The sequence below is a fragment of the Lepidochelys kempii genome, chromosome 6 (assembly GCF_965140285.1).
Source record: "Lepidochelys kempii isolate rLepKem1 chromosome 6, rLepKem1.hap1, whole genome shotgun sequence".
NCBI classification, from domain to species: Eukaryota; Metazoa; Chordata; order Testudines; family Cheloniidae; genus Lepidochelys; species Lepidochelys kempii.
The window spans coordinates 122,174,656-122,198,567 of record NC_136385.1 but is presented as its reverse complement, the minus strand read 5'-3'; the positions used below and the strand labels follow the sequence as shown (position 1 = coordinate 122,198,567).

The window sequence follows — 23,912 nt, the reverse complement described above, 5'->3', positions numbered from 1 at the left end:
GGTAACAGCTAGAAGGGACAGATCTTTAGATGGTTGCTCAGTCATAATATTTAGCACTTCTGTACTATGTTAGCTCTTCAAAATCACTATACAAACATTAAACAAACTTAATCTAAAGACTTCCAGCTTTTGAATGACTAGGAGTTGACAAAACAGAGCTATTCCCTGTTGTGTTCTCTGCCCCCCTGAACAAAAAGACTTCCCTGAAAATCAGCATCTTAAAAGAACCATTAAGGATCTTTCAAAAGAACAGTCCAACCAAGGCTGCTGTAGGGATACCCTTGTTATATCAGATCTGGTGTTTGTTTAAGGCTGGTGTAGAATGAAAGGAGAGCTTCCTGTTTCATTTGCATGTGTAAATCGAGCAGACCTTGCTCCTTTTTTCCTTTTAAAGTGCTCAGAGTTTAGGGGAGAAAAGTGAATGAGATTCTGCTTATACCAGGTGTGAAAAAGCAGAAGGGATCAAAATCTATTCTTGTGCAAAAATCTGTTCTCCCTGAAGTCAACAAGGCTACACAGGTGTCACTGTCAGCAGGAATTGGCCTGTGTTCTCATTCCCTTCCCGAATCACACCCCATGCTTGCTCAACATTTTCCACTTGGGAAAGAAGTTAGTTTAAGTTGGGGCACAAAAAAGAGGCCTAACTTCAGGTTTATTTAGCTTTAAGTTTTTGGAATGAAACTCAAAAGAAATCAAATATGAGGTACTTTTATGATGGCTTGAACTGCTAGAGAACCCGCAAATGGACAGAACCTATTCAGCCAGTCTTTCTATCATAGCCTGCTAAGAAGTGGATTTAAAATCCACAAGGGAGAGGGGAGGGAGAAACCTACAGCATTGTGTGTTCAGCTTCCTCCAGTGCCTTTGCAACCCCTTAAAAGTACAAAGATGCGTTGGCCTGTGGAGCTAGGCTGAGCATAAGGAAAGAACTTGGTGGCCTGTGCATCCCAGTGCAGAAAAATACATCAAAGAAAAATCTTGGATGTCTTTGCTTTTTAGTACAGTTCAATACAGTATTGAACGCCGTGCATCAGAACTCTGAAGCCCCTCGATGGAAGGTTCTGTAAAAGTTAAAGGACTGGTATCCGGAATGGGATGTTTTGTTTTGTTTTTCCTACAAATGTGTGGGAATTCGTTCCTTATACGTGTGAGGGGCAATCATTCTGGCTGGAGCTGGATGGTGTGTGTGCAGGTTCTGTGCAAGCCTCCTCCCTACTGCTCTGGTGCTGCCTCTTCCCCTGCCACCCCCACAGGCACTCACCAGTTGGCCAGAAACAGGACCCACCCAGCACACATGGAAGGCGATGATGATGGGCATTAGGGCCCGGAGGCAGCGTCTTGGAGCAGCCTGACAGCCTCAGCCCAGGAGCGGGACAGGGGGAGCCTCCTCCTTTCCTGACAGCTAAGCCGAGCTCCCGAGAAATGGGGTGCGGGGGACAGTGGCTGCTCAACCTACAGCCACAGCTGGCATGGTTCCCGTGGTAATCGGATTGTTAGAGTCCGGTCAGCAGTGTTAACGGGATCCTTGGCAGTGTGTTCCTGCAGCGCGTCGTCCGTCCCTGCCAGCTGAGCTTCTTCCAACCCAGAGGGGGCTGCTTTGCCTTTCCCCTCACCCCGGCCGCGCCCCCTGCCTGACCAGTAGGGCCTAAAAATAGGAGGGCCTAAGGCTATAGCCTTATTAGCCTAATGGTTAATCTGGCCCTGGGCTCCCCACAGCTGCCCACCCAGCCCTTATCATGGCCAGGCTATGGCTCCATGCCTGCCCCGCCCGCTGTAGCCAGGTCAGGGAGAGCCGATGGGGCAGCTGTAGGGAGCGATGGGGCAGGGGGCGGCTTTTGCCACCATCTTTAATTTTTTCCATCCATGCACGGAATAAATGTTATGTGCACCGAGGGATGTGTACCACCAGTAGAAACAAAAAACCTAGATATAATATATATTTTGTAAACTTTACCGTAGGGATAATTACTCCAGCCAGGACGGTTTAGGCATTTTAGAACTCACTACTCAAAGAACTAAATTTAAGTGTAAGAGAAATAAAAATTATGAAATGCATAGACCAGTCAAAACAGTAAAATAACACACACTGAAAGAATAAAATTACAGAGAATACATGTGCACTGCAGGAAGTACCAAGAAGTAACAACAATAATACAAGTACTTGTTGGGAGGTGAGTGTGAAAGAGACAGTGTGTGTGTGACCCAGAGACTGTGTGTGTGTGAGACACAGAGACAGAGAGTGTGTGTGAGAGAGAGAGAGAGAGACACCCACACCCACATAGAGACTCTGTGAGTGTGTGTGTGTGTCACAGAGACTGTGTGTGTGCTGGCTGCTTGGGGAGTTTCTGAGAGATGCCATGCGCTGTCTCTTTAAGGCACTCACTGAAAGCTCTCCTGCTCTGTCCTGACCCCTGAACACTGTCTCCCCTTCCCCACTCTGTGGAGATGGGGTACATGATGTGGGGGAGACCAGGGGGTCTGATTCAGTTCTTTTGTTGTACACCCAGTGATTTCATTATGGGTCTTGGGTGTGACTTGAAAGCAAATATTGGGCCTAAAGAAGATAACTATGTTAAAATCTCGATAACTTATTCTTATTCCAGCCTGTGCTTCTCATATTATATTGTGTTCTATGCCGTTCATGTCAATTCCCATAAGGATGTTCCTCCTATCTCTTTTACTGTGCCCTCACTGGACTTTCCTGATATCTCTATGGCTGTATATGTTATGCATCTTGTTGAGTATGAAATACAGTCCTTATGGATATCTTCTCTTCTTGCCTTTTGAACCTTTTGCGTACTGCTACTGCTGAGATATGCCATAGTAAGATGTAAGAAAACTTGACTCCTGCATCCAAATTTGTGTTTACTTAGGCTAAAACATTACATACAATTAATTGTACCTTGAATTTTAATTTCCTCCCAAATGTACAATTAATCCTCCTGGATGACTGTCCACAGCTTTATCTTGTGCAAATAGCTTATTTTAGAGTCCCAGTCGTATACTAGCAGTCCAGGATTGCTATGCTGACTTAATTGAAGTTGGATCTCTTGAAAGAGTAATTTATAAAATACAGAATGAAAACCAGAGAACAGTGTAGGTTGGGAGAATTTTCTTGGGCCACATTAAAAGTGGCTTGAATATTAATCTTGCGTATACATGACAACTTGCATCACCAAGCTGATGACAGCACAGCTTAATAGAACATTCCACATTATCATGTGAAAAGGATCATCAGACTCAGGTTTTCAAATTTATTTTATTTTGATGGTTTATTTGTTTGTTCTGGTTTTTGTTTTTTCCTTCCTATCTCATATCTCATTTAAAAAACAAACAAACAACCTGGAAAGATCCATAAAGCCACTACCTGATCCTGCTTCGGTTCCTTTCTTAAGACCCACCTCTGCCATGATATCTACAAAGTGGTACCAGCTGAGAGCGGCGAGGTGGTGGGCTGAGATCTCCTGAAGTATGATCAGAGGGTCATTTTAATGTTACCTCATCCTTCCATCCCTTCCATTTGTTCCATCCACTTTAATCATAACCTAAGCCCTCCCTGGTCCCGCAATCAGTGACACTGCACACATGCATAAAGGACCCTGGAGTGTGAACTCTGGTGCAGTGACTGTCTTTTGACGGCATACTAGAATAATGCTAAGCACAACGAGGCTGTTTTAGCGTGGTAGCCGTGTTAGTCTGTATCAGCAAAAACAACGAGGAGTCCTTGTGGCACCTTAGAGACTAACAAATTTATCTGGGCATAAGCTTTCGTGGGCTAGAACCCACTTCATCAGATGGAGTGGAAAATACAGGAGCAGGTATAAATATATGAAAAGATGGGAGTTGCCTTACCAAGTGTGAGGTCAGCCTAAGGAGACAATTCAATTAACAGCAGGATACCAAGGGAGGAAAAATAACTTTTGTAGTGGTAATGAGAGTGGCCCATTTCAAACAGTTGACAAGAAGGTGTGAGTAACAGTAGGGGGAAATTAGGTTTAGGTTTTGTAATGACCCAACCACTCCCAGTCTTTATTCAGGCCTAATTTGATAGTGTCCAGTTTGCAAATTAATTCCAGTTCTGCAGTTTCATGTTGGAGTCTGCAAAAAGAAAAGGAGGACTTGTGGCACCTTAGAGACGAACAAATTTATTTGAGCATAAGCTTTCATGAGCTACAGCATCCGATGAAGTGAGCTGTAGCTCACGAAAACATATGCTCAAATAAATTTGTTAGTCTCTAAAGTGCCACAAGTACTCCTGTTCTTTTTGGGGATACAGACTAACAGGGCTGCTACTCTGAAACATGTTGGAGTCTGTTTTTGAAGTTTTTTGTTGAAGAATTGCCACTTTTAGGTCTCTTATTGACTGACCAGGGAGATTGAAGTGTTCTCCTACTGGTTTTTGAATGTTATAATTCCTGATGTCAGATTTGTGTCCATTTAAGGCTGTGTTCTTTGACAGGTACTCCAGGCACTATTGCAATAAAAATAAAGAATAATAAATCTAGTGTCTTATCATGTCTTATGTGTTGGTCTTAGCATGTTTATGCCTTTGTGTATATGTCTTATTATCGTTGGACTGTTTTTGCATATTATGTGTATTTGTTAAATGCTTTAATAATTAATACCATTTGTGAAACAAGACTGCACGGTTTAAATGCATGTTCTGTCTCTCTAGCACCATTGTGAAAAGCACATGCCTGTTCCCACTTCTGAGAATGTTTTAATGTTGATTATTAAAGAGGTCTAATAAATTATTTGTTATTTCTATTATTATTATCTGGGTGTTTTTGGGTGGGGCGATGCAAGTTTTAGGGGGGGAAATCTTTAGCCTCCTAGACTATGCAAATTAAAAGGGATGCTAATTTCTTTGGCGTTTCCAGCAGTTAGAAGAGAAAGAGGAGCCCGGCTGCAGGAGCACCGAACAAAGAATTGTTGCCTGTTATTAGGGAGGCAGTTATTACAGCAGCAGCTGACAGCTCTGTCTCTGTCTCTCTGGCATGAGAAACTGCTGGGGCTGTGGATTTCACCGTGTTATTTCTAGTGAATGACTCCGTCATTGTGGCTGATTAGCCTAGTGAACTGTGTTCACTGCGTTTTGATCTGCCCCCCCCCCCCCGAGCTCAATTGTTTGCCAAGCCCCGAACAGGGAACTTTTCCTTGCTCTAAATGGCACGCGGTTCCAGGGCAGTCCCCCCAACCCCTGCCAAGGGAAGCGGCGTGCTGTCCATGACAACGGGGTAGTGGAAGAAACGGAGAGGTCGATGGGAGGAAAACAAAAGCCAGGGGTGCTAACTGCGCACCAAGCAGGCACAGCTGGGCCGCCTGGGGCATTGGACGGGGGAATCGGGGCTCGGCTGACCCGGCTAGGGCAACGTCCCAGTGTGCACAGCAAACTCTTCCTTGCTAGGTTTGTGCCAGGCGGGAGCGGGGGACAGGGTGGCCGGCCCTCCAGCCGTTAGGGTGACCAGACAGCAAATGGGAAAAATTGGGGTGGGGGGGTGTAACAGGAGCCTATATAAGAAAAAGACCCCCCAATCGGGACTGTCCCTATAAAATGGGGACATCTGGTCCCGCTACCCGGCGTGTCTTGGAGGCTCCAGGAATTAACAATTCGTCTTTACAGGTTGTGTCATGGGATGAGGCCTCCAGGAACAGTCCAAGCAAAACCGAGGACCCTGGTGTGGGGGGGGGCTGCTGAATGACAAAGGGCAGCCCCGCTGCGCCAGCCGGCTCCATCCTCCCTGCCGGGCACGCTCCCCGCTGCTGCAGCGTGCCCGCTGGGGAAGCATTCCAGCTGGGGCTGGGGGCAGAGGGGGGGGGCTTGGGAAGTGTAGTCCCAGCTGCACGGCGGCCGTGGGCACGGCAAGGCGCCGCCGCACTCCAACTCCCAGCAGGCGCTGGGGCGGGAGGGGTGGCTCACCGAGGCCCAGCGCATGCGCAGCCCCGGCCACCGTCTATCCTATTAGGCCGAGCGGGGATGATGTCACCTGCAGGCTGGCGAGCGCCCGGGCGGCGGGGACGGGAACTGGCGGAGCGGCTGCTCGGGTAGGCAGGGCTGCGGCGCTGGCTGCTAAGGATGCCCGGGGTCTGCAGGTAAGGGCGGGCGGCGGCTCTCGCTCTCCCGCCGGGCAAGCGCAGGGGCGGGCTGGGCTGGGCGAGCCCCGGGCGCGGGGGGCTGCGCCGAGCCGGGCGCTCGCTCCCAGCCCGGGGAAAGTCGGTCACGGCTGAACCGGCCGCTCAGGTCGCGGGTGGGACCGCGAGAGGACAGCGCCGGCTCCGCGGGTGGCTGCCGGCGCGGAAAATGGCTGATCGCAGGCGGCTTCTGCGGGGATGCCCCCTCGCCAGCGAGGCGAGCTTTCCACCCCGGGGGCGGGCTGCGGGAGCGACCCTCCCGCCGGGCTGGGCGAGCAGCTGGGGCCGATCAGCCCCCCGCCTCCTCCGGGCGGCAGCTGCATCTCCGCCGGGGGCCGGCTAACAAAGAGGGACGTTCCCCCTCGGCTCCGGCTTGGGCGCTGCCCCCGGAGCCATGGCCCGAGCCTGGCTCCCAGCGGGCGGCCGGTCAAGATGCGGCGGCGAGCCGCACCTGGGCGTCAGGGGCGCCTGAAACCGAGCGGCCAGGCTCGGGCGTCCGAGCTCCCTGGGGGTGTGGCACCGGAGCGCCTCGGACCCCCAGAGGGGTGTGACACCCGCGGTGGGGTGGGTGGGGTGGGGCTGCCTCTCTCCAGGATCCCAGCCCCCGCAATGCCCTGGCCCGCTCGCTGCCCCCTGCCGAGCTCGGCGAGCCCAAGGCAGGGCTGGGGCTTGGCCGCCTCTCGCTTCTGCAGCCCAGTGCCGGCGGCGGCCCCGGGCAAGCCGCTGGGCGGAAAAGAGGCGAATCAGGTTTCCCCAGTGGGTGACATTGAAACTGCGGCCGGGTTTCCGCTCCCCGGGCGAAGGACCAGGGCGCCGCGGGGGCTCCCGTGGGCTCGAGCTCCTGGGGGCTCGCTTTGGAGCCGCGCCGGGGCAGGAGATCAGCAGTGAGCCGGGGGCGCTGGACCCTCGGCAGGGGGGGGAGCGGAGAAGCACCTGGCTGCTCCGCATCCTGACTAGTTGTCGTCAAATCCGGAGCGAGCTGGGCTGCAGGAGAGTGTCTGCAAGAGCAGGGGAGATGGGGGTGGGTGGGTATTATGACTCTGGTTGCTATGGTTATTCCTGCCACTGGAGCCTCTAGTATTTCCTCTGCTCTGTCTTGGGGGGGCTCTTGCTCATAGCTGGGGAGGGTGTGGCTAGTGGGTGTGCCCAGTGCCATCCCCATTAACCTAGGGGTGTGTTTCCTACCGTCGACCCTCCCAGAATACTGGAGGAAGAACAGCAGGGCTGGAGTAAACCGCAGACCTGGATCTGCCTCCCCATTGTACAGACCGTGGTTTGTGTGTAAAGCAGCCTTGGAAGCCAGCCGCCTTCTGCTCCCACTGTATCCCCCATGAAACTGGCCAAAGGATGGTATTGACATGGCTGCCGGCTCAGGCAGTGGCTCATGGGCTCAAGCTCCTCGCCTTGGCTTGCTTGGGCATCTGTGATCTGGCCCCTATGGAGCCACCAATGAACCCCCCATCTCTAGCTGGCAACCTTCTGCTGACTGGAGAGGGGAAGCCACTGACTGAGAGAATAAAAATGAACAGCCAGGAGAGGGGTGAACAGGAGCGGAGGAAGATGGGAGAGGGAAACTGAGCGTGGTTGCTTCACTTGGACAAGTCGCAAATTGAGATGGGGGAAGTACACGGTGGCCTCTGTCAGTGGGTTGGGAACCATTGGCCTAGCTGTTTCTCTTCCCCCGTCTACTTACTGCTCCCCCTTGGTTGCTCTCGCTCCTTTGTGGGAGTGAGGATGCTGTGCCTACCTGTTTATCTAATGGCATCTGAACAGACGTGTAGGGAACATGCACGATACCCCACAGGGTGTTTCTGTTTATCCTCCTGCTGACACAACCACTTACTTATGACTTGTAGCAAGAGGAGTGTGAGTTGTAGGCTTTTAAACATGATTTTTACGGACACAAGGTCCAAAACTTGCTTTTCAAATACACTTTTCCTAAGTTTCCAGTTGTCTGGCTGGTGGTTGGGACAGACTTTGAGATGCATATTGTTGCTAACAGAGTAATGGTCATTGTTTATGGAGTATCAGGAAGAGTTCCTGTCACTCTGCAAAACTAAGACGATAAGGTCCCCTCCTCTGAGGACATTACAGTCTAACTCAGCATTACAGTAGTGTGTGATGGGGGGAATTACTGTGTATACTAACTGTTGTTGTTATTATTTGTAATACAATATCCTAGTTATGGCAATGTCATAGACCAGGATCCCATTGTGGGAGGTGTTGTACAAACTGAACAAAAAGAGGGTCACACTCCAAGGGGCTTACAAATGAAGTTATGAAATACCAGTGTTAGAGGGAGAATGGGCGTGTGGTTCATGTATAAGACTCGTGATCTGGGATCTACTGCAGATTTGCTCTGTGACCTGGGGTAGTCACTCAAGCCACAGTTTTCAACAGTGTCTATTCATTTTGGTTGCTCCCATTTTTTCAGTGACTAATTTGACATTGAGGATCTGATCTTTGTTGGGTTTTTTTTAATGTTCAGTTTTTTAGAGGTGCTGAGTGCCTGGACCCCCAACACCTCTGAAAAATCCTGATCCCTTGGAATTCAATGGCAAAACACTTATTAACCCCAATGAAGTAAAGATTTCATCCTTAGTGTCCAAAGATGAATGCCTAAAAGTAGTAGCCACTTCTGAAATGCTACTCATTCAGTGTTGGACATTATAGCTTATGTGCTGGGGAATGTTGACAGGATGCTGGGGCGTAAATAACAAAAAAGTTTTAAAGTGGAACGTCTATTCCTCGCTTCTCCTCTAATATTAAACAACTCAATGTACCAGAAGAAATATCTCTCCCACTCACACATCTCCTCAGTTTAACCCTTGAGAATATCACCTAGTAAAGTAAAATGCCAAAAGATCTCTGGAGGACTTTAAAGATCCATTGGTTCAAACAAGTCCCACTATCTCTTGTGTGGCTAGATACCAGCCAGAGAGGAGAAAGAAGAGGTGTAGCTGTTGGGGCAATGACCCAGATGATGGTAGTCAGAAGAGGGCAAAATTATAGTTTGTTTCCTTTTCTAACTCAGGTCTCAAACCAGTCATGATCCACCCTGATGCCTCAGCTATCCTGTTCTGCCAGTTTGTCCCCTAGAGGTTGATTTTGATATTGCATGCTAAATCTCTTGATACTGATTGTTCCAACTTTCTTTTTTTTCTCCTGTTAATAATAGCCCACCTTAATGGATTGGTCTCCTTAGGGCTGGTATGGCAACCCCCATTTTTTCATGTTCTGTGTGTGTGTGTGTGTGTCTTCCTACTGTATTTTCCACTATATGCATCTGATGAAGTGGGATTTAGCCCACGAAAGCTTATGCTCAAATAAATTTGTTAGTCTCCAAGGTGCCACAGGTACTCCTCGTTCTTTCTTCCAACTCTTTGAGCCATAAATGTCTGTCTCCTTCCACTTTCTGGAAGTGAAATTTACAAACTGCATTTCTTCATAGCAATGATTTCTGCTAGGGGGATCAGTGAACCGTCTTCCTGCAAGTGCTGAATTTGTCATCTCCATGAGGATTAAATTAGTCCCACAGTGTCAGAATCTGTTACCTGAGTCGGATCAAATTTGCTCCTCAAACCGGCAGATTGAACTATGTATGGTATTTATTTTTAAGCCAAACATACACCTCCCATATTACTGTCTTGATTAATCAATTACAGAAGAATAGGAAAACCCCAAGTATAGTACAAAATATTCAGGTGTTGTGTCTACCCTGAATATGTTCTGTTTGCAGTTGCCTTATATTGGAACAAAATAGCAAAAGGAACTTCAAGCTTTTCAATTCATTTTGTAGCTATGGCCTTGGTCTTCCAAGGTGTGACTTCAGTGGCAGCCGAAGGCACTCCGTGCTTCACAGTTCTGTGCCCTGTTTGCCCCTGGGTTTATTTGTGATGGGAGTCAGCCCCTTTCTCTGGTGTTACTATAGGAAGTCCTTCAGATTCCATCAGCGAACCAGGCATACATCCAGTTTTAGTATCTGATTTAGACCCTGTGCTAGCCCCAGTGAAGTAAACAGGATGGGTAGAGTATAAGGTAGAGTAGAATTTGTACATTTATACTTTAAACTGCGTAAAACCAGTCTCGATCTGAGGCTCCTTTTCCTCTTGCTTCCAGTGGGGGAATGAGGAAATGTAGCAGGAAGATGCCCTCTTTCAGTTACACTCTCTGCTAACACTTCTGTGGCACTCTAGACAGCCCTTCCCTTAGATTCAGAAGATGGGAAGAAGGCAGGGGCAAGGGCGAGACAGCAAGTCTGACTGGATTATGTTTATCTCTTTGCTTGTTTCCCTTCTGAGCTGTCATTGTTTCTATTCACCTCCCAACTGAGAAGTCCCTCCTACTGAAAACACTCAGGAGGTGCAAAGATATTCACAGCTTCTTGCAAGTCTTGTTTACCTGCTCGTCTGGAACACAACTCCTGCAATCTAGGTTCTTCCAAGTGCCAGGACTTCCTGGATTTGCTTGCCCTTTACATGCTCTGTCTATCAGCTGTTGGAAAAAACCAGCGGGAACCTGGCAGGGGAAAGAAGGCAATGGAGTGTCACAAGCAAAAGTTTAGGGTTTTTTGGGGGAGAAAAGGAGCAGAATGTGCGTAGTTAAACTTATCTTATGTTCCCTGATAAATCTGCAACTCTTGTCGGGCTTTGAGGTAAAAGTGTTTCTACTAAAAAGTTGGAAGACTCCACATTATTATGTATTTTTTGTGGGGGCTGACGCAGATTAATGTTAGACTTTTTTTGAGGTTCCAGTTATAAAGGGTTCAAGATTCATAGATATTTTTAATAAATGGTTAGTGTTCAATAGGTTGTTTATAAGCCCTTCTGTTGATGTGCATATAATCCTCTCTAACACAATCTGAGAGGTCTAACATGGTTATTATAAAAAGAAAAGGAGTACTTGTGGCACCTTAGAGACTAACCAATTTATTTGAGCATGAGCTTTCGTGAGCTACAGCTCAATAAATTTACTAAGCCCACCTTTCATAAAGTGTGGTTCTTTCCCCCACCCTGGTATTCAAATATACACTTACATTGTTAGCATTAGTCATTCCTATTTCTCTTAAGTGTTTAAAACATAAACTGTCAATCTTTGTATCTTTCAAGAGAGCTCTGGGCTGACTCGCAGTGTCAGAATGTCCTTTGCAGCAATGCTTCAAGTATTCATGGGTTTAATTCTTTCATGTGCCACCAGCAGATAAAGTCAAGGCTCCCAGCTGTCATCTTGGGCGATTTCTGAAGCCTGCTTGACAAGATTTCTCCAGGCTTCTTTTACAAACAAGGATTTTGTTGGACACTTGGGTTCCTGGCTTGACTGTCATAATTAAATAATTGAACTTTTCCAAAAGTTGCAACTGCCATGAATCAGCTCTTGGCGCCATGTTAAGCAAGGTGTGCTTCCTCTGTTGCAATTGAATATGATTTAACCAGAGCTGTTAAGTAAGCTGTATAAAAATGCACTACAGATTTAAAAAAAAATCTGCATTTTATTGTTGAGCTAAAAAGCTCACATGGATCCGTTTCCAAGTGCTGTTAGTTTCATGCTTTAAAATTCAGTTCATGTCCTTACTGAATTTTTTAAAGATAATGCGTGTGTGGTTGCACTTTGTAACAAATAAGTGGTGGGCTATAGAAAGAGGCATGATTTAATCCTGGGACTGGAGATGAAGCTAGGAATGCTCAAAAGTTTCCAGTTCTGATACTGATTCCATCTGTGGCTTTGGACAAGTTACTTAAACTTGTTGCTTTAGTTTCCCTATCTGTATAACTTAGATTATAGTACTTGCCTGCCACGTGGGGGGGATGTGAGGATTAATTAAAGTGTTTGTAAAGCAGTTAAGTATGTGAGTATTAGCTTGACTAAACAATTGCATTAGTCCCTCCTCCTGTTGCTCTATCTTTAACATTCCATTTAATGCAAGAAGTCCTACCGAGCAGATTACAGAACCACTGGGCTTGATTTGCTCTCCAGCCCCTCCTTGGTATGTGAGATTGCAATTTGCACAGCACACTCTTTGCTAATAAGGAAGGGTGGGGTGGGGGGGTGAAGAGGGAGGGAGGTTGCTCATCTTTAGCTAGGGACCGGTGGTGGTATTAATTGTATACAAATATCTAAGAGCCCCAGTCATAGCCTAGAACCCCCTTCTGCGAGGCACTGTATAAAGAGAACAAAAGACAGTTCCCCACCCCTGAAGAGCTTACTATTGAAGTATAAAAACATGGGACAGCAGATGGATGCCGACAGACTGACAGGAGAGTGCAAGGAAACAATGGGACAATATTGGTGAGCATGATAGGCAGTCATCTTTGCACCAGCAGCTTAACAGGTGTCAAGTTCTTTCTTTTTTCTTTTCTTTTTTTTTTTTTTTGGTAGGCATCACAGCAAAGAAGAGAGGAGGAGGGTTTTTGGAGGAGGAGGTAGTTTTCGGGGTGTTTGTGGGGAGCTCTGCCCAAGCATGAGGGGCAGCATAGCAGAAAGGTGCTTGTTTGAAAATGTCGCTGATGGTGACTGGCATCATGAGCCTATCTGAGGCAGGAGTCGACATTCTTGATGGTCAATGAGAGGGAAGGGCCTTGAAAGTGAAGATTAGCAGCTTGGATTTGATGTGACCGAGAGAACCCTGTATCTGTGATAGGAGAGGAGGGAATGGACGGCAAGTTCAGGGGAGGGGGACGGTCTGGTTGTATCCTGTCAGTTTTCACTTGGAAGAAATGGAGAACCTTTGCAGACAGAGTGATGAAGGCAGGAGGAGGTGGCGGTGGGGAGGGTTTGAGGAATGAGTTGCCATTGGTGAAGAGGTGTCTGGGATTCAGTTAAACTGGAGAAGCAGAGCTGTGTAGTGAGGGAGATGACAGTACTGGGGGAGGAGAGAACGAATGTGCCATGGAGGAAGTTAGCCTGGTCACAGGATTTCCACCAGCGATGCTCTGCAGAGCACGCACCGGAGTGGAGGAAGTGGGTGTTGAGGGCAAATGAGGGTTGGCAGGGTAGATCTTCTCATGGAAGAGAGGGGCAAAAGAATCAAGGGTGGAGGAGGAGTGAAGCAAGGACAGAATCAACAACCAGATTGGCAGAAGAAAGGGAGGAGAGGGCGGAGAGCAGACGAGAAGTCCTCAATGCTGGTGGATTGGAAGTCCCAGAATGGCCAAGGGACGGGGGTGTGATGTGGGAGTGACGGATGATGCAGAAAGAGAGACTGGTGATGCTCAGGGAGGGGAAATGCAGCAGGTGAGAGAGCCGTGGGGGGGGCGACCAAGTCGAGTGAACAGTCCTGTTGGTGAGTGGGAGTCAAATAAAGAGGTGAGGACGAGGGGATATGCAGTGAAGGATCAGGTGGATCATCGACATGAAAACTGAAGTCACTGAGGATGCATGTGGGAGAATCTGAGGAGAGAAAGAGAGAGCACCAGGAAGGCTGATGGGGAGGAGTTGGGTGGATAATAAATGACCACTACATTTGCCCTGTTACCCTCCCCTAGGGATTGAGCCAGTAGACAGACTTTCAGTGATGCCAACTCTTATGATTTTATTGTAGTCCAGTAATTATTTTTTTATGCTCCAGGGCCTGGAGTCCTGTGATTGTGAGAATTTCAGCTTTCCTTTCAAAAATAAAAATAAAATTAAGCTTCTAGCCCTTATGGTTACAGAGAAAAGCCTGAAGCACTGTAAGCATTCCGCAACCTGAAAGCAAATGAAAAGAACCCAAATATATTAGTGTTTGTCTTAAAAGCCATGAGATTGTTAAAATCTCATGATTTTTGGAATGCTTGGGTTGACAATACTGGACTTTAAACTGCAGTCAGGGATTGATAGGTCACTTTGCAGAAGCTGCGTTTGAGCAGGAGGGAGGGGGGAGCTGCAGTGAATGGACACAGCATTCCAGTATCTTGGCCTTGCCCACTCCAAGTGCAGCGTTTCCTCTTGGACTTTCCAGTGCTGCGGGGCTCTGGCGACTCTTGCACCTAGGGACATGGAGCCCATTTTTCTCATCTGAAAGAACAGACAGTGTAACACAGTGTCATGTAGATTTCCCTAATAGGGATTTCATACTCTGGGTTTGTGTACACTGGTATTCAAAATTGTTCATCAGCTTCCCTGGAAAACTATAGCTGCTTTTCCCCTCCCCGCCTCCATCACTGCCCTGAAAGCTGTGGCCACAAGAAAAGCCCCTGGTGGCTGCATGCAAGAAATGCTGCCCTATAAAGCAACGTTTACACTCCCAGGCAGTTAATGCTTGGCAACTGGGTGTCTGGTATCTTGAACAGAAGGATGGCGCTTGGAAATGCAAGAGTCTGTTTTAAACACCAAGCAGTGGAAGATTTCAGGGTATTGAAATATTCGGAGACTTTAAGACCAGAAGGCATCATTTATGATCAATTAGCCTGGCCTCCTGTATGAAACAGGCCAAACCATTTCACCCACTAATTCCTGCATCAAGCCAATGTCTTGTGGTGGAGCTAGAGTGCTCTGTTCAGATAGGCATCCAGTCTTGATATAAAGACTTCAAGTGATGGCATACCCACTACATTGCTTAGTAAGCTGTTCCATTGATTAGTTTCCAATGGCTTAAGGGGCACATTTTTAATCTCTAGCTCGAATTTATCTTCCTTTGGTTGCTAGCTGCTGGGCCTTGTTATGCTTTTGTATGCTAAATTAAGGAGTCCTCTGTTGGAAATCTCCCCACTTATAGACAGTGGTCAAGTCACCTCTTAACCTTTTTGATAAGCTAAAGACATTGAATAGCCCAAGGCTCACTATAAGGCAGGTTTCCCAGACTTCCGTTCATTTTTGTAGCTCTTTTCTGAACCCTTTCAGATTCCCCCCCCCCCCCCCCCCCCCGATATCTTTACAAGCCACAGCAGCCATTACCTCTTGCTGGGTATGGGCGCTCTCCTAGCGTGGCTAAAGGCATTTGTTACAGGCCCTTCTGCATGGCCTTTTTGGAAGAAATGGCATCTTCCTTCTTCAAGTATTTCTCTGCACACCTACTCCACTGAGAGCTCTTAGAAGGCATCCTACTGGGAGAATTCCGCTCCACTGCATGAATGGGGCCTTACAAATTATTTAAGAGCAATTTGCCTTGTCAGGCAAGTGGCTTCACGTCTTGCTTATCAAAAGGAATGTAGAAGGCAATACTTAACTATGCACATCTAGCTACTTGATGGTTAACTAAATCATGTCTTCCATGTTTGTACTGGTTCGTGAGCTTCCATTCAAGCTTATTGGCCCAAGTAGTTCCTTGTCTCACCCAGGAGGTTTGGGGCTAGTGAGGTGAAGTTAATTGATATCACAGACAAGTGTCTCTCTTTACAATGAAGTGTACATTCTGTGAGGTCTAACCTCTGGCACCCATTGAAGTCCATGACCATATATCCACCAGCATAAATGGGAAGAAGATTGAGCCTGATGGTGTTTCACTGACCATAGTATGATGTGCTCCAATGAAAAATAAGGCGGTCTTTCAGCATCTGTGCCCATTGAAATACTAAGTCTGGCTAAATACCGCCCCTGCCCACAAAGAGAGACCCTCAAAGTGAATAGGAAAAATGGAGCCATCTCTTCTAAACTCTACTGGAACCCTCTGGTATAGGGACTCTTGCACCACTCCTTTCCCTGCTGCAGGGGTAGCGATGAAAAAGACCCAACCAGGACCTGGTGTCATGCTGACTTTCAGTTGTGGTTTTGTTCCTTTAGAATTGTGTCTAGGAGACAATGTCTTGCCCTGCCCCCAGATCAGTGGGGTACAGAGGGGAGCTTTGATTGACTTTGTCACCGCATCCCTGTGTTGTACTCTGTGCAGATTAGCTGTGCTGCCCTCCCCTAGATCTGGTGCATATTTCCCAACAAAGGAGGTGTGTGGGGTTTCCACTGAGCTCTCTGCCAAGATTGAACGGACAGGACAAAATTTTATTACCCAGGATTCTCTTAAACTTGGCAGAACTTCTTAAGATATATCAGGATTTTACATAAGGAGCTGCTGATGCTTATTAGAAAATGCCACAAAAACATCACAGGGTATGTCTACACTGCAGTTAAATACTCAGCTGGCCCGTGCCAGCTGACCTGGGCTTTCAGGACTCAGGCTAAGGGGCTATTTAATTGTGGTGTAGGTGGTGTAGATGTTTAGACTCTGGTTGCAGCCCAAGTTCTGGGACCCTCCAACCTCATGGGGTCCTAGAGCCCAGGGTCAAGCCCAAGCATCTATACCACAATTAAACATCCCCTTAGCCTGAGCTCTGAGAGCCCAAGTCAGCTGGCAGGGCCCAGCCACAGGTGTCTAATTGCAGTGTAGACATACCCATAGCCTGCCTTTCTGCTAAACTCAGCTGGTTATTTTCTATCTCTTCCTGCTCTTCATGCAAATGTTGCCTGCCATAAACAGGCTCTTCTGAGTTCATTTCCTTGTGCTTATTTTTCACCTGTCATTTACATTTGTCAGTGACAACATAATAATCTCCGTAGCAATTGATTGGGAAGTCATAAAGCAGAGACCATGGCTCAAGGTGGGGAATAAACCACAGCAGGAGGAAAGCAGGTGAAAATAGGGCACATGAACTGCTTACGCTGTCCGATGGCTTCCAAGTTTCCCATCATGCATCAGCAGTCCTTTATTATTATGCGATGTTTGGATAGCGTGCCGAAGGCTATAAAGGGCAGAGCTGCTTTAATATGATCCATAAAATGCTCTGGGCTCCTGCCCTGTCCCATGCTAAAGCAACCCATAGTGGGAAGATGAGGACTATCCCGGACGTGGAAGCATGAATTGCCATGGACATGGAATGCATGAAAAGGTAAGGATGAAAATTACTATGGGGAAATATAAATTGCTTAGCTAACTCTGGGCCAGACCCTCAGGGGCATGTCTGGGGAAGGAGTGGCTGATGTCAGGAGCCCAGAGCATTCTGTGCTTGATGATCTTCTGATGTAATGCCATCCAGGTTGTCCATTACAAATCAGTATAGATTAGAGCAGCCTTTAGGCTGCTAGAGACCAGTTTGGCTCCCAGCCAGTCCCAGGATTGGGAAGGCAGGCGAGGCAGTTTAGAGCTGCTTGCCCCCACCCGCACGGAGCTTTGCTATGGCACAGCTGTGAGGTAGTCCTGCATTTTGAATGGATGGCCACTTGCAATGTTGATCCCTTCTGGCCCAAACACGTTTGGGTGATGCTACCTTCCATCACAGTCTCTCTGCCATCTAACTTGCTGCTGTTCTGTAGCTGTTACCTAGTGTATTTTCCTTGCAAATGTATAAGAACCCAAAAGGATTTAGTGCTGGTCTGGGGCTGTGGCGTAATCCATTTGTCTGGCTGGAAGGCTGTCTGAACAAGCAAGTCTTGTTTGCCCCCTCCCCCCCCCATCTCCTAGTAAATGGGTGGGACTTAAAGGAGCTGTAAACTCTTGTGTGACCCTATGAAATGTCTCTACTATAAGTAAGGGACGTACAGCTGGTTCCCTCAAGGATGCTTGTGTGTATGTAAGTGGCTGTAAATCTGTTAATTTAAAGACTTCTGTTCCATGACCGACAGGGACCCCTCATTTTAACATTCCTTTGTGTTTGCTGCTTTTGCTCTTTGGTCGGCACAGTGTCATCTCCTGATATGGGATGAATGCAGACTTGTGTGAGGGGCAAATGCGTCCGCGAAAATTTGTGTACCCTTTTCAGGCCCACCTTGATGGAAACTCTGTGAAAGCAAACACTTTACTCAGTGCAGTGCCCATAGAAGAGGGTCTGTTTGAACTATACTAATCCCTGTTGCCTCCAGAACAGCCATGTTTACAAGAGATGGTATTTCAAATGTGTATCCTGGTAAAATATCTTACATAACTGATTTGCGTGCTAGACACCAATGTGTGCAAGTGTTTGGTTTTAAAACCAAACATGTTCTCGAATGCAGGAGTTAATCCACATACCTCCTTCCTTGTTCTGAAATATATCAAGACATTTTGTAGGAGGTTGAAGGCTCTTCTGAGTGTATTATTCCATTTTTGAACTCCAATTATTTTCTATGAAGATTGTCTGCCTGGCAAATTGCATGTGAAATAACTGTGGCTATGAAACCACCAAAAACTCAACCAATTGCATAGGACAAAAAAAGGAAACATTTTTATAGCACATTAAATACTGTAATCTGTGCAATCAGTTTACTCTCAGATCCATAGTTGGAAACCAATTTCTTTTAATATTAATAGTTTTTCTGGAACTTAATTTTGTCATAAATGCTATTCTTCCATTTGTGAGGCCCATAAACATTTCTTAATCCACGAATGAAGCAAAACTGCACTTAATTGTTTAAAATTACATGAGACACTCAATATACTGAGAATCAAATTATATAATCTTTGAATTAATAAAGCATATAATTTCAGTGCAAGAAATGGGATGTCTTCTCAGATAACTTATGAGAATCCTGTAGAAAATGGTAACCTTTCTATAGTTTGAGATGGCTTTTGTGTAAAAAAACAAAACAAACAAAAACCACCTAAACTTTTCTAATAAATATACAGGAATTGTATCCCTGCTACACAATTTTATAAGGTGACTGAAAAATCCCATAGAAAAGAGAGAATTTCCTAAAGTCTAGTTTGTGGGTTTCCATAGAATCCTACAAAGTTAAATCATTATTAAATTCTATAGGGCTCTTCCATATGGCTAGAGGCTTTAATAAGTCAGTGTACTGTCATTCTTTCTCTAATATTACACTAACTGGAAGCTAATGTACTTCTTCTGTTAAGTGATGTGTCAAGGCTGGTGTATATGTTATCCCAGTGCTGGTGAAGTGTTCTACAGAGAGCTGGTTGGAAAATGGTGGTGGTTTTCTTTCCCTACAGAAAACGTTGACTTTTTTTTTTCCAGTGAAAAACTGAAATATTTCAACTGAAAACCACGGTAGTTTGATTCGGAAGTGCTGCTGCAGTGCCTTATGGGAGTTGTGGTCCAGTTGTCTTATGTCCCCTTTGTGTATGGGCCAAGCTCCCAGGTGGGACTATGTTGTCCATGGCCTGCCCTGTTGGTGAGGGGAGGTAGTATGTAATCGTGGTTGCAGTCCAGCTGGGGAGTCCAACTAATAGAGGAGAATGGGGATATGAGACAACTGAACTACAACTCCCATGAGGCACCATGATGGCATGTCTGAATCAGAATATATCAGTTTTCATGTGTTTGGCTTTTTGACAAATCAAAAATTTTTGGCAGAAAACACACACTTGTTGGCTGTGAAGAGCGTAACTCGGTTGAAATCAAATTTTCTATCAAACAGTTTCAACAGAAAATTTTCTGACCACGCCATGAGCTATACCTGGCACTGCTAGTTTCATGTCGAGCCCTGGGAACCTTGCAAGGGGGTGGGTCGCTGAGCTCGAGTGTCTACACTGCAGCTTTTAACCTGTGAGCCCAACTCAAGTGACTTGGGTTTGGAGACTTGGTGCCTCAGGGTTGTTTTTGTTGTTGTTGTGGTAGTGGTGTAGATTTACCCAATGATTCTAGGCTCTTTCACGGGGGAAAAGAAGTCATGATCCTCACCAAACACCCGTTTCAGCATCTTTGCATCTTTGCTGCTTTTGCAGCCCTGTAATTTAGCTATTGTATAATTTCTAATAAGCAGTTATGAGTATGGCTTTTATGTTGTTTAAATTATTGTACAGCAATTTGAGTGGGCGTAGGCGCCGGGGGAACTGGTAGTAAACCTCCCGCTCTGTGTGTTTAAGAAACTTTTATAACAAAAACAATACTTTTTGAATTATATAAAAACTAGGAGCATTTGCCTTCCAGGAGAGAGAACCCCAGCCCCCTGGAATCTTAGTGGCATATTAGCATAGAAGCAATGTGTTCTATCTCTGCATTTATACTCTCTCCCATCAAACATCATAGCATTTCATCACCTTACAGTCACTGATGAACGTAGCCTACCTCTTAGCACCTGATGCAGTTGAGAGAGAGAGAGTGTGCAGAGGGAGCTGAGGCATGGATCACCTAAGGGCCTGATGCAAAGTCTATCAAAGTCAATTGAGTTCTTTTCCATTGGCTTTGAACAAGTCTTGTACAACCTGATCTAAAGGCGCACAGGCTGGGAAGTGGACCCATATTTCCTGAGTCTCATCTGTTTGACAGTACCATGGAAAAATGTGCATCTAGTTGAGGAAATGTCAGTTTGCAGTGGAAAGGATGGGCAGTTAGCTCTTATTAAAATGTAACTTTAAAGAATTCTCATTAGCTATTGTTTAAAGAAACTGAAATACAGTAGCTATTCATTAGATGTAGTGTTCATTAGGTATAGTGTATTTCAAATGTGAAGCAGAAGAGAGACCGAACGGCTTTGTTTTCTAGCTAATCTGCTTTTTAAAACACACACAGTCTTCTTGTTCCTAATTCACTATCTAGTTACTGTTACTCATTTTAAGGACACTCAGGAAAATGTGCTCCTGAACTATTACATTCCTTCTAGCATCTCTTTCTTCTTCAGTTGGAGTTCACAGAGTATAATGGGCAGATTAACAACCTTATTTGTGGAATAACCCGTCTTTGTGCAGGTCTGGCTAAAAACCAATTAAGTTTGTCCTGATCTCTAAATAAGATTTTTGTCAAATGTCTTTATCCAACTGCAGTGTTACTGTCCACTAATAGAGGGATTAAAATAGCCGATGGTGTAGACTGTATGCTGGATAAATAGAGAAGAATTTAGTCGTGCTTGAGGGTTCCATAGGTGCATAAACTTGTCTCTTCAGTTGTTTTTGCAGCTCAATTTCCTAGGATTAAAATCTCTGGTTACTTTATGTGCGAAACCCAAGTATAGCACAGCAGATGTAGGGTCTTACCAAAAGCCCGTTGTACAAAATGAAAGTCTCCTAACTGATTTTGGTGGACTTTGGATCAGGATATTAATGCAGCCATCTACTTGAGAGAGAGATTTTTTGGTGCATGACTGTGTAATTCTATAATGCCAAACAGGAAGGCCAAGACTTTTAAAACTGACTAGTGATTGATATATAATATTTTGGTTGCCTAACTTGAGATACCTTTTTTAAAAGGGGCACGCGCTCTCTCTCTCTCTCCCCCTCCAAAAAGTGCTGGAAAATCAGGTCCCATTAAGGTACTTCAAGTTGGGCAGAACCCTGGATCATTAGTCACTTTTGAAAATCTTTGTCTAAAAAGGGCTTGGTCAGCTTTTTATATCGGCTACAATAGAACGGTTTGCCTGCGTGGTACTGATTATTGTGTGTAATAGTGCAGCAAGCCTTGCATTGTGTGTCACAGCCTTGATTGGAAAGAAATCTAAACACAAACTATCTAGATGTGAGCATTTGTCAAGAGTACCCCAAATGTTTACTCCATCCACAACAAGAGAAACTAGTTCTGTGATCACTTTTAAAATAAAAAAAAATAACGAAGATGCATTTTATACTGTTCTCTGAAGGTACTGCTATATATTTCCCCTAAATATTTCTAGATCATGATGTAGAATTGCAAAGCTGTATGGTTTTTAATCCAGGCAAACTGGAAAACAAGTGCCCCCATTTTTTTTTTAAAGGTTGAAAACAATTATTTTACAAATTTAAAGTAAGAGACTGATGGTATAGAGAACGGGATGAAATGTAATCACCTTATCTATTGCATTAATGCCTTGCATCTTTTTTTCTTATCTACCAAGGTGGTAAGAGAAGGAGGGATATAAGACAAACTATAAAATTAGCAGAAGAACCGATCATCTGATCACTGTTGCATTTGGGGTATCATTTATGGTGCTTTATCTATAATGGCATGTGGCTCAGTCCAATGTGGACTGGACACGTATGATGCCAGCACTTCACTGTGACACTCCTAGAAGGATCATGCCTCAAGTGTTGACATGTTTTGTACGTGGTGGGTCAAATGCTAGGTTTCAGGTATCATCATTTATTTCATTGGCCACTAGGTCATACGGTAGTGTACCTTTATTGTAAAACACAGAGGAAAGAACCACTGTTGCAGTGGTTTATATTAGATCAGATAGAGTAGACTTACGAGCCAATCTAACATTGCTATGTCTCTTTATTCTGCATGGGTCATTTCTCCATCAACCTGCTTCTTGAAGACTGGAATTTCTGCTCTTAAATTACTTGTGGAAATACTTGGCCTTTTTTAAAATATAAAAGCCAGGTAGGAGGTATGAAGACATGGATTTCAAGATTTGAGAGATTCCAGCTAATTAGGGCTGCTTTCAGGCCCCAGTTCGGTGAAGCACTTAAGCATGTGCCGAACTTTAAGCATGTGTGTAGTCCTGTTCACGTCAATCCATATTTGTTCTGTGCAATGTGATACTTGAGTTGTACATCTAAGGGGAAAAATGAGAATAAATCTGAAATGCAGTCAGCCCATTTCTGTAACAGACACGTTTATTTACTTGAATGCCTTCTGCTAACAAATGCAAAGTGAGTGACTATCTTTACTGAGATCTTGTAATGTTTCAGAATGGATGTGGCAGATGGCCAAATAGTCTTTCGGTGACTTGAGTGGCTGTATGGGTAAGTCAACCCATGTACTCCTTGCTGTGTTAGCAAGTTTGTCTTGTGAAGTCCATGACTGAAAAACCAAGATGCTTAACACTAGTAGACGTAAAAATGCTCTGTAGCAGGCCACACCGGTGCTTGTATTTACCCAGGGGGTAGGAGCCTGTGTCCTTTCCCAGACTCCTTCCTGTTGTTGTGGGTCTGAGCAAGAGCTGTGAGGTGATATGATATGGCTATCACAGCTGGCAGAGACACTGTTTACTCAGCAGAAGAATCTAATAATACCCCAAGCGTTTGCTGTGTCTGAGTTACCTGAGCCCAAACAAACCACAAGGAAGGAATCCGGTGTCATTAAGAGTCTGAACAGAGGAAGCATGCAGTGCACCCAGTGCTGATGTCTACAGCCCAGTGTGTGTGTGGGGGAAATCCTGGCCTTTCTCGTTTTCGGGGAAGGAGAGGGTGTACAGCCCAAAAAGGGTGGAACAGTGGCTCTGCTGCAGGGCATGGATGCAGAGGGATAGGCAGGATGCAGACAGCCCAGAATAGGAGGTTCTGCTCCCTGGGTCTAGTGGAGTAGAGGAAGGGTTCATTTACTAATTCCCTGAGCCACTGCAGAACCCTCTGGTCAAATCCCAGTCTTTGCTAAGTAGGGCGGCTTAGCATCTAGATGGGAGCCCTTCTAGAGCAGCATATATAAGGCAACGAGGAGCCTTTGTGCCTATCCTGCTGCCTAGCCAGTGTTGAACAGTCCTTCGCTATATACAAATATTTTCCTATTAAAGCTGCCCAGGAGCAGAACTCTCCTCCTACTCCCCCACATGCCACTAGATTGTGGAGGGCAAACGTGTGGGACTTGGGCAATGGGAGATGAATTCCTGGGGGAAGCACAGATTAAAATGACTTTAGTATGGTGGGCGCAAATCCTGTCAACTTCTGTTTACTTACCACCACACGAAAAAAAACCACCCCACTTCGCTAGGCTGGGGCTACTTGGACTCAAACTATTGCCAGTCCAAACTGTAGTTGGCTAACTTCACGCTGACTCTGGAGGGAGAGAGCCTCACGTCGGAAAAGCATCTGATTGCTAAGAGCTATGGGTTTTTTTTTGGCTTGTACTAACCCAGGTTCAGAACACAGTCAGTCTAGGCCAGAGGGTTTGCTCTGACCGAAGCAGACCGGTCAATCTATAACAGCGAGGAGTTATAGCTCTGGGTTTATGAGGCAAATGGATGTCTGAAAATGTGCTAATGCAGATCACATTGGGAGGCAAAGGCAATAACAGACTGTGAGGCTAAAA

At 45.9% G+C, this 23,912-nt stretch overlaps 1 protein-coding gene across 3 annotated transcripts in view; it reads left to right on the top strand.

Moving 5' to 3' along the window:
- The first annotated feature begins 5,924 nt into the window (after positions 1 to 5,924).
- The window catches only part of DAAM1 (dishevelled associated activator of morphogenesis 1), a 185,509-nt gene continuing 167,521 nt past the window's right edge, over positions 5,925 to 23,912 (top strand). For 2 of the 3 annotated variants that reach the window (XM_073349968.2, XM_073349966.2), the window contains exon 1: positions 5,925 to 6,093. The gene's annotated coding sequence lies outside the window, so the exon portion shown is untranslated. The remainder of the gene's footprint in view (positions 6,094 to 23,912) is intronic. The other variant, XM_073349967.2, reaches the window with a different exon arrangement.